The sequence below is a fragment of the Rattus rattus genome, chromosome 1 (assembly GCF_011064425.1).
Source record: "Rattus rattus isolate New Zealand chromosome 1, Rrattus_CSIRO_v1, whole genome shotgun sequence".
In the NCBI taxonomy this organism is placed as follows: Eukaryota; Metazoa; Chordata; class Mammalia; order Rodentia; family Muridae; genus Rattus; species Rattus rattus.
This window is the reverse complement of record NC_046154.1, coordinates 261,840,233-261,856,679: the sequence shown is the minus strand read 5'-3', so window position 1 is coordinate 261,856,679 and position 16,447 is coordinate 261,840,233. Positions and strand designations below refer to the sequence as shown.

The 16,447-nt window shown below is 51.0% G+C and overlaps 1 long non-coding RNA gene across 1 annotated transcript; it reads right to left on the bottom strand.

Annotated features, from left to right (window-relative positions):
- Positions 1 to 5,598: 5,598 nt before the first annotated feature.
- On the bottom strand, positions 5,599 to 11,369 carry LOC116890216. The gene is made up of 3 exons (XR_004386530.1): positions 11,284 to 11,369; positions 10,706 to 10,858; positions 5,599 to 5,789 (listed from the first exon to the last, which is right to left on the bottom strand). It is a non-coding gene; the product is annotated as an uncharacterized LOC116890216 (long non-coding RNA).
- Positions 11,370 to 16,447: the final 5,078 nt, after the last annotated feature.

Sequence of the window (16,447 nt, the reverse complement as noted above, 5' to 3'; positions counted from 1 at the left end):
TTTTTTTTTTTTTTTTTTTTTTCTTCCCAAGACACAATTTCTCCGTGTATCCCTGGCTGTCTCTGTAGACCAGCCTGGTCTTGAACTCACAGAAATGAGCCTCAATGCCTGGCTGGCCTCATCATTTTCACTTTTTTTTTTTTTTTTAATAAATCAAACCTTAACCCTCTGCTTCAAATGTTTGAACCATCAGGACTCCCCATGGAATTAACAACATGAAGTTAAAACGTCTTACTACAACCTGTCTGTCCACGTCCCCTCACTCTAAGCCATTCCATTACACAAAGCTATGGGCCCAGTCGTGATGTCATTGGAACCCTTGTGTGGTACACAAACCCATCCACACTGCATTGGGATGGCCTGCGTTAGACCTCACGGAATCCTCTATGCTGTCTCTCTACCACCTCTAACTCTCTCCCTCCATGCCACAGATATTTAAGCCAAACTACTCTTTCTTTGTGTTCCAGTGTTTCGGTTCCCCAGTGATGACGGGCTTTCACTGGCTTCTGGCCCCGGTGCCTTTGTTTATGCCATTCTGTCTGCCTGGAATACTTTTCTGGATCAATTCTTTATCCTGAGGTCCCAGCTTAACCTCACCTTCTCAAAGGTTTTTTTTTTTTTTTTTCAGAGCCCCCTGGAAAACAGTTCCTGTTCTGCTATTCTAGATCTCAAACCCCTTTGTTCATCTTCCTTATGGTTCTTTCTCTAGCTTGATAATTATAGTCGCTTCCTGTATTGATATTCTTGACTCTGTCTTTTGCCATGGTTGGAGCAGGGTACAAAGCCTTTCAAAAGGTTGCAGCTCAGGACTGGGGCATGGCTCAGGGCCAGAGACTTCACGTGTGAGGTCCTGGGCTCAGTCCCCAGCCTGGCAGAAATAAAGAAGATGAAAACCAACTGTGAGTCAGTAACTGAAGCCCCTGAAGGGGTTCACCCATGCCCTCCCTCCCTACACACACAGCAGGGCTCAATAAAAGCTCAAGAGTGTCTGAGGACCATGTGCCTCCTGGGCTCACAGCTGGACCGGGCAAACACAGGCTCTGCACCTGTGAGCCCTGGGGGTGGGGAGAGGCAGCTCCTCCTCAGCTTCACCTGCAGCTGGCATCTATGAGCTCCTCTTACAATGTCCCTCGGGGCTGGGTGGTGGTTCCCTTGGTGGCACCTGCAGCTCCCCTCTGTGCCTTTTCTGCTTTGGGAAGAAAACAGCTTCTCCGAGCTCTTGTGTTTGAACAGCTGCTCTGCCTTGAGGTCCAGCATCCTTAGGTCTAGGTCTTTGTTCCCAGAGCCCATGGCTGCCAGGGGACCAGCTGCCTGGCACAGGTCTGCACTTGCAGTGTGTACGGGCTTCCTGGGTCTCTCTTGCTTTCCATTCCCTGGGCAGGTTCCCAACCCCAGCCTCTTCCTACCGCTCTGCCAAGCATCTGGTCTTGAGGGCGATGTCAGTGCCCCTCGCCCAGGCTGAAAGGCCTCCTACCCAGCTGGTCTTCTACGCCCAAGAGAGGGGGAGAGTGGTCCAGGGTGGGGCCGGATCCCACCTCTCAGCTGATGGATGACGGCACCAGCCTCCCTGCCGTGTAGGTGGGTGACAGGGAGTGACTAATGTGCCAGCTCTGTTGCTAAAAATTAACCCAGGGATCGTGCTTGGCGGAGGGGGCGGGGGTGTGTAGGAAAGGAGCAGGCACTGCAGGGTTGTGTCGTCGGTATTCCCCTGCCCTGACTCCCTCCCCTTCCTATCAGCCTTCTGCTCTGCCCAGGCTAGGAGGGGCCCCCAGAAATTCCAGAGATCCACTGCAGGTGTGCACATGGTGGGAAAACACACAACCCTCCAGATGGGATTCTGTCTGAGGTGCCCATCTCCTGCCCTCCTCCACCTTGTGGCAGAGAAGGAAGGGTTTCTGGAAGAGGGGTGTGTGAGGCCAGGGTCAAAGAAGCGGTGAGGACTGGGTTGAGACTGTAAACATGTACGCCTCACTCATGGGGGGAGAAGGGATAGGAGAAGTAGACAGAAAGTAGATTTGAAAGAGCAGGCAGGGTCTGAGAGGCTCCTGATCACAGAAGGAGGATATTCCGTTAAGGAAGATCAAATTTCCCCGTGAATGAGAACATTTCTATCAAGGTAGGGAGAGGGGTGGGTTCTTAAAACTTAGTTCTGGGGTACAGAAAAGGGCCCCAGCATGGAAAAGGACTTTATCGGCACATAAAAACATGTCTGCTGGGAGAACTGACTCCACCACACTCCATTCCCCCAGTAAAACCACACCAGAGAACTTAAGCTGGGTGACAGCCAGAGAGGTGAGACCTGGGAGGTACTTTCTGCTCACCAGCCAGCTGGAGAGATGAGAGAGATACGGGATTCCACAAGCCAGGTTGTCTGGCTGGGAGGCCGCCTGGTCCTGCCGTTGATGAGATGGAAGGACCCTAGGGGAAGATGGTGCGCTCAGAGATAACAGGGTGCTGACCCCTAGTGGTAGCCCCAGAGCATTGCGCCTCTGGGTCCTGCCCACCGAGCATCCTCTCCCCTGTGGCCCTTTGTGTCGGGCTCCACACTCCAAGAATCTGGAGCCTTCCTTGTCCCCTAGTCTTTTATTGGAATCACTCTGATGCACTCTTATCTAGTCCCCACTGCCTCTCCTATGTCTCATAGCTCACAGGCGATCAAGGGAGGAACCACTATCCCATTCGCCTCTGACAGCTAACTCCAGGCCTGGCATTGTGTGGGAGACTGGAGCAGCTCTGTCGCTGTGGGGAAACAGATAACAACTCTGAGATATTGAACTCACTTCACTTCCACCAACATAGTTGGCGCCTGAGACTCCCCGGACTTCACTGGTCAGTGTCGGAGGGACGGTTGCTAACCAGCCAGACACTGCAATTTCTACCCTAAGGAGAGATCTCAGCCTCAGCCAGTCTTCCCTTCCTGGAGGCTAGCCCTTCAAGAGAGAAACTGCAAATTTATACAAAAAGTAAAAGTTATACAAATGTTGCCTTTGAGTCTCTTTCCCAACAATTCCTGTTGAGAGCTCCTGGTCAGTGTGTATCACCTAGATTCACCCAGATTCTCAGGTTCACTCAGCAAACTCGTAGGATGACAACCCCGGACTGTATAGCCACCACAGGACAGTCTGAAATTCTCCAGATTCCTCTCTTACGGACGGTCAGCTCCAACCCTATATTCTCTGGTCGAACAAGTACTATCTCTGGTGATTCAGGTGCTGCAGAGGATGTTATCAGCGCCGATGGCCCCTCCCCTTTCATGGTCCCTCCCCCTTCATCTCCCCTGCTGCGGTCCAAGCGCTCCTGCCCTAGCCTGCTGCATTTGAGGTTTTTTCAAAGTACCCTAAAGCTGAGTACTATGCCCCTGTAATTCCAGTTACTCCGAAGGCTGACACAGGAGGGCTCTGGAGCACAGGAGTCAGCTTGGCAATATTGATGGGGTTAGGGAGGAGAAGGAAAAAGACCGGGGCTACTTATTATCCCAGTATTTTAGAGGCTGAGGCAGGAGGATCTCAAGTTTTAGATCAGCCGGAGCTGCACACTGACACCCTGCCCCAGAAAGCAAGAAAAGTACAGAACTCAAAATCAAGAAAAAACACCGGATATTATGGCAAGCGTGTATTGATGGGGTTTTGAATATAGATTATTCTAGATCCACATTCTAGATCTAGAATCCATTCCCACCAGCACCGTGAACCCCCAAGTACTGATAGAGCTAGTGAGGTATGTCTTCCCTGGGGAGTGGGAGACCTGAGAGATCTATGCCTCCCACTGGCCCGGAACCCTTCCATACTGCTGGATGAAGTGCTTGTAAGGCGAAGATGGCCCTGGAGACTCCCAGTCTCAACCAGTTGGAGGCGAGCTGGTCACACCTGGGACCGGCAGCGGGGCTGGGTGTTGCCAGTGCTCGGGGTGGGGTGAGGAGGTGGACACACGAGCAGAAGCTTGTAGCAGGTTGGGCTCATTCGTAGATCAACAATTAAACATCGGTAGAAATCAGACTCCAACTACTGCTGGAGGTTTGCGCCCCAGCAGCCGAGGGAGAGATTGCAGGGCTGACATGCTAGTTCTGGACCTGGTTAAAGTGGGATGGAATGGAGAGGCGGCACCCCAGTAGAGTCAGCTGGGCATCGCCCTCACCACCTTCGCCTGCTCTAGGACTGAGAGAGAGGCTGACGGCTGAATTGCAGAGGCAGGCTTTTTCCTGGAGGCGGAGCGCCGCCACGAGCAGGGTGTGGGTGGACATGGGGACTCTGCCTAGTGTTCTACAGGGAGCTGGGAGGGAAGCAGGTGGCGGCGCCCAAGTGAGTAACCGCCGTCCCACAGCAGCCAATCTCAATGCCTCAGAAGTCCGGGAGATGAGACAAGGCCCTCTCCGCCTTTGCTGGTCCCTTCTTGCACACCAGGGCTCTCTCACAAGTCGGGCTCTACTTGCACACGCCTTTGAACACCCAGGACCCCCTTGAACACTCAGGACCTTCTTGCACACCTGGGTCCTCTTTGCCCAGGTCCACCCCACCCCACCCCACTCCTCCAGCTTGGCTTCCCACCTCACAAACATCGAGTTCCCTTGTGGGGAGAGCCTCCCTCCCACTTCCAAGCTCCAGCCTGGAGACACAGATCTCTCCCTACCCGGGAAGGGGGTGCAGGCGAGGGTTGTGGTCCCCGCCTTCTGGCAGAGCGGCGGAGCGGCGTCGCCCTCTGTTGCCACATTCGGGTACTGTCACCTGATCACCTTGTCTCCCGGGCCCCTAGGGGACTTCCGGGCTTCAGTCCTTTCTTGTTTCTTTTGAGAGGGAGTCTCACCACACTACCACGGAATATATCGACCCCAGTTTGTTTTCTTTTAATATATTTATTATGTTTTATTTATTTGTCTAGCATATGTGTCTAGGCCACAGGATAGCCTGTGGGAGTCAGTTCTCTCCTATCACCAAGTGAGTCCTGGGAATCAAATTCAGTTTGCCACACTTTGTGGCAAGGGCCCTTCCCCACGGCTGGTCATCCCATCAGCCCCCGCGGCCCCTTTTCTAAGCATGTAAGTCGGGTAAGTGCAGCCGTTTGTATACGTGCTATTCATTCTCTCTCTCTCTCTCTCTCTCTCTCTCTCTCTCTCTCTCTCTCTCTCTCTCTCCCTCTCCAAGAGAAACTTTTTGGTTAAAAACCTGGACTTGGGAACCAGGCAAACTTAGATTCGAGTCCTTGTCCTGTGGAATCATTATGTCTGCCCCTGAGAACCTGGTGCAGGCAGGCAAGCTGTACACGGCTGCCATTCCAGCCCATTGTCCTGAGCAGGATTGGTCTCCAGCCAATGGAGCCCACGTGGTGCTCCTCCTCCTGTACGGTCAAGGAAAGAAAGGGCAGGAGGCCTCTTTGACCGGGCTCTCTTCCCAGCTCTGCCTGGCCTCGTTGTTTTTCCAGTGCACTGGGCATTTCCCTGCCACACGGCTGACTGACTCTCTCTCAGCCCCTGTCGCCTTGGCCCAGAAAGTGACAAAATCTCTCATTTCACCCAGGTCCGGCTACTCTGCTGCCTCCTGGAAGCCATGATGTGATGTTCTTGGTCTTTGGACAATCTGGTACTCTCACCACTCATTATTTTCTGTGCTCTTGTACTTTTTATTAAATGGTATTCTATATAGAGAGATTTTTAATTTTTTCTAGATTCCTTTAATAGAATGATGTATTTCCATGAAAGACCAGGGCTTTTTAAAGACCTGGAATTCACCTGGGTAGCACGGGGTGACTTCAGTTTCTTTGTTTGTTCTGTTCTGAAGAGGTCTCATCTGGCCCGCCTGGAAATCGAAAGGTGGAGCAGGTTAGATTTGAACTTACACAGGTCATCATGCCTATAGTGTTCTAGGATTACAGATATGTGTCACCACACCCAGTGCTTTGTATGTGTGCATATTCATGTGTACACATGCCTGCGGATACACCTGCACATGTATGTGAATATGTGGAAACCAGAGGTCAATGTTGTGTCTCTTTCTCAATTAGTTTCTCCATACCCCATGCCCAGGACTTTTTGAGAGTTTCGTTTGACCTCTCTGGTTCCTAAGAGAGGCCCTAGCACCCAATAGGCCTTGGATATTTTGTTTAAACCATGAGTAGATAGAACCACCGTTCTCGCTTCTAAAAGCCAACAGTACCACTTATGGCCAGTAGAGGGCACTGCCACACAGCTCCTGGTAAGCCTCCGGGTGCTTTGAGAGATAATTTTAAAGCCCATAGGCGCTTCTCTTCTCACTCTGGGAGTGTTCCCAGTTCTGGAACCAGTAGAAGCTCTCCTCCCTCCCCCAGCTAAACTGTTCTGGCAGCCTGAAGCTGGCATGCCCTGGGCCATATCACCCAGAAGCAAGCTCCCGGTGCCTGAGGTCAGAATACCCTGCTTGGTGACTTGGACAAACCCCTTAGCAGCTGATGCTTCTAGACAGATCCCACCCTGTCCCTGGCTCTGCAAAATGACAGCAGTCCCCTGAGCGTGCTGCTAGCTCCCAGGTTTGCTGTGAGGTCGGAACAGAAGTGTTTGGTAAGTGTTAACATTAGAGAAAATGTAACATACACACACTTTCACTGTTGGGAGGCTAAATGAAGGTGGGTTTATGGAAGGGATTAAGGTAGCAAGGGAGAAGGAAAGTTAAAAATAACAAGTGCCTTTCACCAAGTGCTTATTAGGAGCCAAGGCCCAGGAAAGTGATCTGAAGATATTGTCTAATTATAGCCAACACTTAAACAGTGCTGACCTCGGGCCAGGAGCCGTCTAAGTGTCTCATGCATGCAAACCGCTCAGATCCTCATGACTCAGGGGAGAAGGTGGTATGCCCTGATGTGCTTCTACTCAGGAAGGTGAGGTGTGAAGTTGTTGGTTTGTAGACTACTCGGGTGAGAATGGGGCGCTGGCGTTCGAACCACAGTGATTTGGCCCCTGGAATGGCCTCTGAAGATATACTTGCACCTCCTTATAGTAAAGCCCGTTGGAAACATATCATGAAGGGGTATTTGAGTCCAGACTCCCCTCCTCTCCACCTCTCGCACCATACCTCTCGTACCCACAGGAGAAGGAAGAGCTCTGGGAACTGGCACAGGGTTCTCCCAGAGCAGCAGAGCAGAGCTTGGGGGAGGGGGTTTAATATGTGGGAAGGGAGGATGGGCTTCTTCCGGGCCCAGAAGTAGGAAGTAGGCTGACAGGCTGTGTAGTTCCTCTCAGTGGCTGATTCCCTTAGAGCCTCTGCTCCTTCTGTACTCTGCGGTGCTACTCTCTGACTGGAGAAGGTGAGAACAGACCCATCCCTGCCCCAAGCCCCTTTCCACTCATCTTCTACTTCCTAGCCTGTTACATAATCTGCACTCTGTCCACACGTGGAAATAATCACGGCTCAGCAGAATGGGCTCGGGGACATGATGAATGGTCTGTAGGATCGTCAGCTGACGGCCAGCTGCTCCTGAAGTGACCTGAGGGACTGCCATAGCTCAGGTTCCCAGCCCTTCCCGGGAAAGTGGCCCTGCCTGGTGTTCAGGAAAAGTCCTAACTCAGCTCCGTGTCGGGGCGTTTATGGTGTGAGTGCCTGGATCATCGTCTTGCTCACAGCCTGCACACCCAAGGCTGCTGACAGCCACCCTGAGTCCACCTGCAGCATCCTAGAAGGCCGACAGCCTGGTCTGCCTCTACAGGAAGCCCTTTCTCGTCCTTGGAGAGGCTCATCAGCACATCTCGGCACTAGCCTCTTCTGGGTCCTCTGCCAAGGGTTTTCAGGTGAAGAGAAAGGGAGCCAAAGACACCAGGCAAAGGGATCTGGGAAGACATGGTAGGGGCAGAGGCCTGAGGCCCCAGGATCCTGCAGCTGTTCCAGCCTACCCACTGTAGCCCACTGAGTCACGGTGTTGTGACCCCGCCCCCCATCCTCAGGTATGAGGAAGTACCCACACACTCTCATGGCCCCTGGTGAGGGGAGAGCCAAACACATGCTCTAGGGATCAGGCACAAGCCTTTATTCCTGACAGGCCCCTGTACACACTTCTGAGAACCAACTGGTTTAAGGTGAGCTGGGTTTCAATCATCATAGGTAATGATTATGACGAGTATGACCACCCTTCTTTGTAACTTTTAATATCTGTCAAGCCCGGTGATGCATGCTTGTAATCCCAGTTACTCATGGAGATGAGGCAGGGGGATTAGACATTCAAGGCTTGCCTGGGCTACAGAGTGAGTTCTATCCAGGGCTCCAGAACCTGTATATAGACTCTGTTTCAAAGTGAAAATTAAAAAGACTGTGGCTATTGCTTAACGGTAGAGAAAAATAAATAAACAACCAAATAAGGCTGAGGGTGTAGCTCAGTGGGTAGAGCACAGGACCCCTCCCACCTCTGGTGTCTGCTCACTCCCAGAGCCTGCCCAGGCCTAGGTCCTGCCCAGTACTCCGCACCTTCCTTGGGAGTTCATAGGTCCTGGATTTTCTGAGTACAGCTCAAGGCCCAGAGGACACGGGCCCCAAAGTTAACCCAGGTTCCCTAAGAGGAAACACCACACTTGGTCTCCTCTGGCACCCTCTGCCTGCGTGACTCTCCAGGCACTCCCCTGTGGGGCCTGTCAGCAGTAACCAGAGCTGGCTCGGTGACTGAGAGCAGTAGGAACATCGTTTCTTGGCAACCGTGGACAGCACACAAGATCCAGCTAATCACCGGTACCAGCAGGTCAGTCCTCCCACAGGCTCCAGAGCCGCCCCTGCAGGAGTCATTTCTACCCCAGCATGCCTTAGGTTCTACCCTGAGCTAGAGGCTCTTTTCCCTTCTACTTCCTGTTTCCTCAAAAAAAAAAAAAAAAAAAGAAAAGAAAAAAAAAAAGGTTACACATATATATATATTATCTCTGTGTGTGTGTGTGTGTGTGTGTGTGTGTGTGTGTGTGTGTGTGTGTGTGAGTGAGAGAGAGAGAGAGAGAGAGAGAGTTTTGCCTGAAGTGGTGGCTAGTTTCTATGTCAATCTGGCACAGGCTAGAGTCATTTTGGAAGAAGGAACCTCAACTGAGAAAATACCCCCACCAGATTGGTCTATAGTCAAGCTTGTGGCCAATGTCCTTAATTAGTGACTGATTTGGGAGGTCAGTGTTTTGTGACCATCCTTGGGCTGGTGGTCCCGGGTGTTATAAAAAACAAGCTGTGAGGAGCAGCCAGTAAGCAGAACTTCTTGATGGTCTCTGCATTAGCTCTTCCCTCCGGGTTCCTCCTCAAGTGGCTTTTGTTCACAGTGTTTTGTCACAGCAATAGAAACCCCAAGACAGCCTGTGTGTGCATGCCACTTATGCAGAGGCTAGGAGAGGCTGTCGAATCCCTTGGGTTTGGATGTGCACACAGTTGTGAGCTGCTATGTAGGCACTAGGAATTGAACCTGGGTCCTCTGGAAGAATAGCCCACTCTTATGACTGAGCCATCTCTCCAGCCAGCCATAGGTCTTGCTTTTTTTTTTTTCTTTTTTATTATTTTATATATGTGAGCACACTATCACTGTCTTCGGACACACCAGAAGAGGACATCAGATCCCATTACAAATGGTTGTGAGCCACCATGTGGTTGCTGGAAATTGAACTCAGGAATTCTGGAAGAGCAGTCCATGCTCTTAACCCCTAAGCCATCTCTCCAGTCCAAGGTCTTGCTTTTTATAACATGTTGAAATCTATTAAGCAAAAATTACAATTATTTATTTTCTGGCCCCATCTCTGTAGTAAGACATGGAAGTCAGAAAAAACCACTTCAGCTTCCTCTCTGGGAGGCAACAGCAGCCACAATGTGCCTGTGAGGCCACAGGGGCAGCATGTGAACCCTGTGGCCACAGTGTGCTGGCCTCAGTGTGCCTATGAGGCCACAGAGCCCCGAATGTGAACCCTGCCTTGTTTCTTCTTAGCATGTGACAGCTTCTTGGGGTCACAGTTTTCTCTCTCTCTCTCTCTCTCTCTCTCTCTCTCTCTCTCTCTCTCTCTCTCTTTTTAATTTACTCTATATATGTACACCACAGCTGTCTTCAGATGTATCAGAAAAGGGCATCAGATCTCATTACAGATGGTTGTAAACCACAAGCTTGGGTTTGAACTCAGGACCTCTGGAAGAGCAGTCAGTTCTCTTAACCACTGAGCTATCTCTCTAGGCCCTCAAAGCCTGTATCTTATTCTGTTGCTTTAAGGAGCCATGCTCTGGCCCAGCTCTGCCTTTCCCAGGTACTGTTTCTTCAGTTTGGAATCTTCCCCCTCTGTTTAAAAGATGATTCATGCTGGACATAGTAGTGTACACCTTTAATCCTAGCACCCAGGAGCAGAGGGAGACAGATCTCTGTGAATCCCAGGCTAGCCTGGTCTACAGAGTGAGTTCCAGGTCAGGCAGGGGTACATAGTGATATTTTGTTTCAAAAACAAAAGCAAAACACTGTTTCCATAGAAGGACACGTTGTATCTCTCTCTCAATAACAACCTGCAGTTAAATGTCCCATTGATCCACAAAGAGCCCGGAGAGCAAAAGCCTGAGGGGAACTGGAGTTCACTCTCATCTTGAACTGAGCATTCACTCCATATGGGGTTCCTGGTCCTTCAGACTCACATTGAGATGCAAGTCGACCTTCCCTGGGCCTCCTGTTTGCATATAGCAGATCATGGGCATTTTCTGCCCTTCATCTCCCCACCACCCCAGTTTCCTGAGGTACTTCTGTAAACCTCTATACTCACCTCTATCCTTCTTATCGATTTCAGATATCCCAGGACTCCTGAGTTGGCTGTTTCCTTCTTCGTGGCATCTTCTCACTGGGGTTTGACCTGAGCATTCTGGGAAGCGTGGTTCAGCTTTTTGAACCTAGCTATCTCTCTTTTCTTTCTCCCTTCCTGCTTCCAAGTGGTTGTATTTTTGGTTATTGTTTAAACAAACAAACAGAACACAAACGAACAAATCCAAACCGTAAACGTCTACTTATTTTACATGTGTGAATTTTTGCCTCTGTGTGTGTGTGTGTGTGTGTATGTATGTGCACCAGGTGCAACCCGGGTTAACTGAAGTTAACTGAGGTTAACTCCTGGACTGGAGTTAAAGACCATTGTGAGGACCCAAACCCGAGTCCTCTTAGAGCTGCTGGAGCCCTGGACAGCTGAACTATTTCCCCAGCCCTTCTGTTTTGCTTTACGCCGGCAGGATTTCTTGTAGCTCAGGCTGGCCAACTCCTAAGTTAACCACGCCTAGTAGTTAACTTCATTTTTGCACCATTGCTTGTGTGGGTCTAACGGAAAAGCGCCTAAGAATTGAGGACATTCACCTTTAGTCGCACTCCGTGCCCCTCGGGACTGGCTGGAACAGATTTAGATGCCAAGTCTCCAAACCAGCCGCGCTACAAGTTTCCACACACCCCCACCCACCTTCTGCCCGGGCCAGGCCACCCCCACCCGGGCAATGACGTCTATTTGCATACACCAGCGCCAAAGGAAGCGTTGGCTCAACGACGATTTGCATGCTCTCACGCCATTGGCTGCGAGGGCGGTGCGGCAGCCAATGGCTGCAGCAGTGTTTACAGCGCGGCTTGGGTGATGTAATGGAATCCTGGCTCGCCCGCCGGGCTCCCTGCGGACTGCGCGGTGACGTAGCGGCTTCCCCGACCGCACCCGGCGTGCAGGGGCCGGAGCTGGCAGCTGGGGCATGGCTCGCCCAGGGCTCGGCTTTGCTTCGTGGCCCGCCGAGTTTCTTCCGGCTCGGTGTTCCGGTGGCGGGACCTGGGGAGGGGAGCTCGGGCCAAATCCGGTCTCCGGCGAGGTGACAGAAATTTGGAATCTGACACCGGAGGATGACCGAGCTCCAGCTCCTCTGGGAATGCAATTACGGACTTCGCACTTTGTCAACCACGCATCTCTGCAGCCTTTGCTGTTGTTGACGAGTGTGTGTGTTGGGGGGGGGTGAGGGCGATGATTTTGTAACTCTAAAGTTACAGAGGGTTTTGATGTGTTTTTAATCAAGAGCCCTGGTTTTGATTTATGGGAAATCTTTCTTAAACTTCCCTCATTTCCGGCCTGGTGACCTGGGCCACTTTCTCATGTTGACCCAGATGATCCTCAGTGACAACAGATGTGGAAACACTTGGCGAAGCACCAGGAAGTAAAGATGGTCTTTCTCTCCACCCCCATTCCAGTGGCCTTCTAGAACCCTGGGATAGTCCCTCGGATAGTCTTAGGTGACCCTGGTTTTTTGCCCTTGAGTGTATGATTAAACCTGGGGAGAGGCGGGGGACCCCAGTCAAGTAGTTATTGATCCTGAGGCTGAGGAAGGGACCTATGAAGGGAATCCCCTTTACAGCCCCAGGCACATTCTGGGTGAGACCTAGGCAGGGGAGTCCCTCTGGGCCCAGTTAACCCCTCCACATCCTCTCACCCAGGCAGGGAGGATGTGAGGTAACATCGTGGCTCCTCAACTATGGGCAGCTGAATCCAGGTCACCAACTGCGTTAGATGGCCTTGGACCTTGTGGCTCACCATGGCTTACTGTTTTTCCACCCTTGGGACTTCTATCCTGTCCCTGTCTCGTACTCTTGAAATTTGAGACAGCCTAACCTCCAGGGTGTTCTCTCCATTTCTAGGTTTGTCTTTTTCTCACTGTATCCTGCATTCTCTTCCTCCGGGGTGGCTCTGGGATTGCCCCTCTTCCCTCACATACCCTTCCTTATTGCCAAGCCAACTGGAGTCCTCTTGCCTGGACTGTGTAGATGTCCCCTCATAGTAAAACCAGCTCTTTGCTGCAGGACTGTTTGTCTCCCTGTCTTAGGAACCCTCCAGAGTGTGGGTTAGCTCTAATGAGGACTGCTCATCCTTAACTGCTCCTAGAAGTCCAGCCTTACAAAGGACTGAATGATCTACCTGGCCCCTCTGCTCTCCTGTCTGCAAGAGGAGCTGGGAAGTGGTCCTGGGATTTGAGCAGGGGATGATTGTGGTGGAGGAGGGGGCACCATGATGAGTGCCTTCTGGGAGTTAGAAAGCCAGACTGTGAGGCTGCTTGGCCACTGACTAGCTAAGGAAGCCAGTTAAGGGAGCCACAGTGGGGCTATTTATAGATCTGTTGTGACACTTAAGAGGTTACCATGCTCTATCTGTGCAGCCGCCCCGCCCCCCCCCTCAGGCACGAAATAAACACTGGCTGGGCAAAGCTAAGCTAAGCATTTTTTGCAAGGACAGCTCCAAGACAGGAATCCCAGCCCCGGCACTCCCTCAGGGTCCCCTGAGTAGACACAGCAGATCTGACACTGCCTGTCACCCTCCTGCTACATACTTTAAGTCTGCTATCAAAGACACTGTCTTCATGAGGCTGCTGTGAGACAGGTATGTAACCGTGTGTGTGTGTCTCCAAGGAGGAAACAGGAGCACAGAGTAGGGCAGTCACTCCCTTGGAGTCCCACAGCTGGGGAAGAACAAGGAGAGCCAAGAATCCCTGGGTGTTGTCTGTGTCCAGGGTTTGTCCACAGCTGTTCAGATCACCCAGTGACCAGGGTCCATCACATGTCACTTGGGCCTCCGGCCCCTCAACCACCTCAGCCAGTCTCTTCAGGCTGGCCCAGAGCGTTAGCGTTTCACACGTTGCTATCTGCTTTATTATAGAGTAGATAATTGAGGCAGGTTGGGCTAAGAGTATTTATAGAGAGACCTCTGTGGGCTGGAAGCCTCCATGGAAAAACTGCTAGCGGCATCTTTTTTCCATTCCTGTCTAAATAAATGTATTTCTCCTACACAGGCAAATATTTTAGAATGTATTTTCAAAAAGACTTGTGGAAAAATAAAAAAGAGGGAGCGGGGCAGTGCGTTCTTTCCAAAACCCGTTGGAAAAGAGCTGCCAAGGCAGGAGAGGCCGGTCTAAGGCTCCTTCACTCCTGGTCGCCGTTGCGCCTCAGCGTCTGCCTGCAAATGGATGTGCTGTTTGAATGTGGGAAAGAAGAGGACCGATTCTGGGATTTTAAGACAAACCAGAGGTTCTAGGGTTGGCTGTGAAGGAGCAGAGAAAGGGGTTTTGTTGTTGCCTGAGTGTCAGGCAGCTTCGGAGAAGGACTTCTGGGAGTGGGAGAAGAATGTGAATGTTCATCAGGAGTGAGTGCTCTGGAGTGTGGGGCCTCCTGAGGAAACAAGGATGCTGAAGGGATTCTTGACCATGTGGGTCCTGGCTAGAATAGCTGCTGGTGGAACAGGCACAGGACAAGACCAGTGTGAATGAATCCTCACTCTCAAATGGGTCCTCCTTAGCCACCTTCCAGTCTAGCAGGGTAGATATGGAGACACAAAACCAGCTTACCTCTTAATTTTCCCTGGCCTGTCCTGCTTGGCCTGGGGCTTTATTTTGTAATTGTTTCCTCTGAAATTGAAACATTTCATCCGGGAGGCTCCTTTAGTAGGAAGAAAAGGCAACTTGAAATAGTTTCAGGAAGTCCCTGAAACTGACCAGATTCACTAGGCCCCTCCCTCCTTCTTAAAGGAAGTGAAGCTAAGCTGCAAAGGCTTTGAGACCAGCCTACTTCCTGAAAGAAGCAGAAACCAGCAGTGGGTACCTGGAAAATGTTTAGACCAACAGGGGCACCTGGAAGGACAATTTCCAACATGTTGAGTCACCTGCAGGCTGTGCAGTATTCTCCAGGTTCCCAGCTTTGTGAGCTGTCATCCATGTTGGGGTGGGCTTTGATGATGCAGCTGTCTTTGAGTTGTTTCTGCTTCTGCAAGTGATCCCTCACCCATATTCCTGTAAGAAATTTTAATAAAGCTCAATGGTTCAGCTGGGGGAGGGTGGCATACTGGGAGCAGGGAGGCATGTGGATCTCTGTGAATTCAAGGCCAGCCTGGTTTATACAAGAAGTTCCAGGACAGCCAAGGTTACACAGACCCTGTCTAAAACATCCAACTCCCCCTACCCCCCACCTCCCGCCAAAAGCCAAACGAAACCAAAACATAACAACGACAAATACCCTCATGGGTTCGCCAAGTTGGATTTTGGTGGTGTCAGCACTTTGGTCTTTCATGGGTTCTCTATCTGGGATGAGTAGACATGCGTGTTGTGTCCCCCAGGAAAAGTTTTGTTACCCAGTGTAATTGGCACCTGAACAGGACACAACCAAACCCACGATGGGGAGGAATGAGTGCTTAGTTTTGGCTGTGGGTTGCAGGGCCAGCAACTGAGGATTGAGCAGCCTGAGGAAGGAACATCTGCAGAGGAAATTCTGATAAAGAGTTGTCTGGAGGGAGCTGGAGAGATGGCTCAGTGGTTAAGAGCACTGACTGCTCTTCCAGAGGTCCTAAGTTCAAATCCCAGCAACCACATGGTGGCTCACAACCATCTGTAATGAGATATGATACCCTCCTCTGGTGTGTCTGAAGACAGCTACAATGTACCTAATATATAATAAATAAATATTTAAAAAAAAAAAAAGAGTTGTCTGGAGATCAGGGATTAAGAGCCCTGACTGCTCTTCCAGAGGTCCTGAGTTCAATTCCCAGCAACCACACGGTGGCTCGCAACCGTCTATAATGGGATCCAATGTCCTCTTCTGGTGTGTCTGAAGACAACGACAGTGTACTCACATAAAATAAATAAATAAATCTTTAAAAAAAATAGGGGTTGGGGATTTAGCTCAGTGGTAGAGCGCTTGCCTAGCAAGCGCAAGGCCCTGGGTTCGGTCCCCAGCTCCGAAAAAAAAAAAGAAAAAAGAAAAAAAAAATAGAGTTGTCCGTGGAGGAGCCCTTCCTTTGTGCGTTAGGGAACCTTTGTGCCGTGACAGCAGTTGCGTGCTTCTCGCTGTGGGTAGTGAGATATGCACCTAAGTCTGACCTGCTGGGACTGTTTTAGGGGAGAAATCCCAGCAGTCAACATCTGTGTTATATGGCACACCCGCCTGCTGAGTGGCGTCCACCATGTGAGTATGGAGAAAGTTAAAGGTTTAGAGGAAGATTTGCCATCTCTGAGACTAGCGCACAAGAGCCCAGGCTGTTGGCAAGCAAGGGTAGAGAGTGCGTGTAGTTAGAAATGCATCTGAGGTCAAGCAGGAGCTTCGTTGTGTAGAGTTGCAACAAGAAAGAGATGGGGTAGCATACCCCAGTGTTAGCTTTTGATCTGATGAGAGGGAGAGAACAAAAGCATTGAAAGATGCCTCTCCAGTCCAACTGTCAGTAGGAAACGAGGGGAAATCTAAGCCAGCAGGCCGATGGGGGCATTAACCAGGCTACAAAGCCAGAGACTAGTGTGATCAGGAAATACTCATCCCTCGAACTGTCGGCATTAGGGAAGAATTTTAATCGAGCAAAGGATGATGACCCCATCCCAGCCTGACTTGTGAGGCTCTGGAACACGGAACAAACGGGATCTGTCTGACTTGCCGTGGAGGCAGGAGAACGGAGTAATAGAATTCCTCAAGCCTCCTTAAGGCAAAGGCTGCGTGGCCCGAGACAGTGGGAGGGAACGCAGGC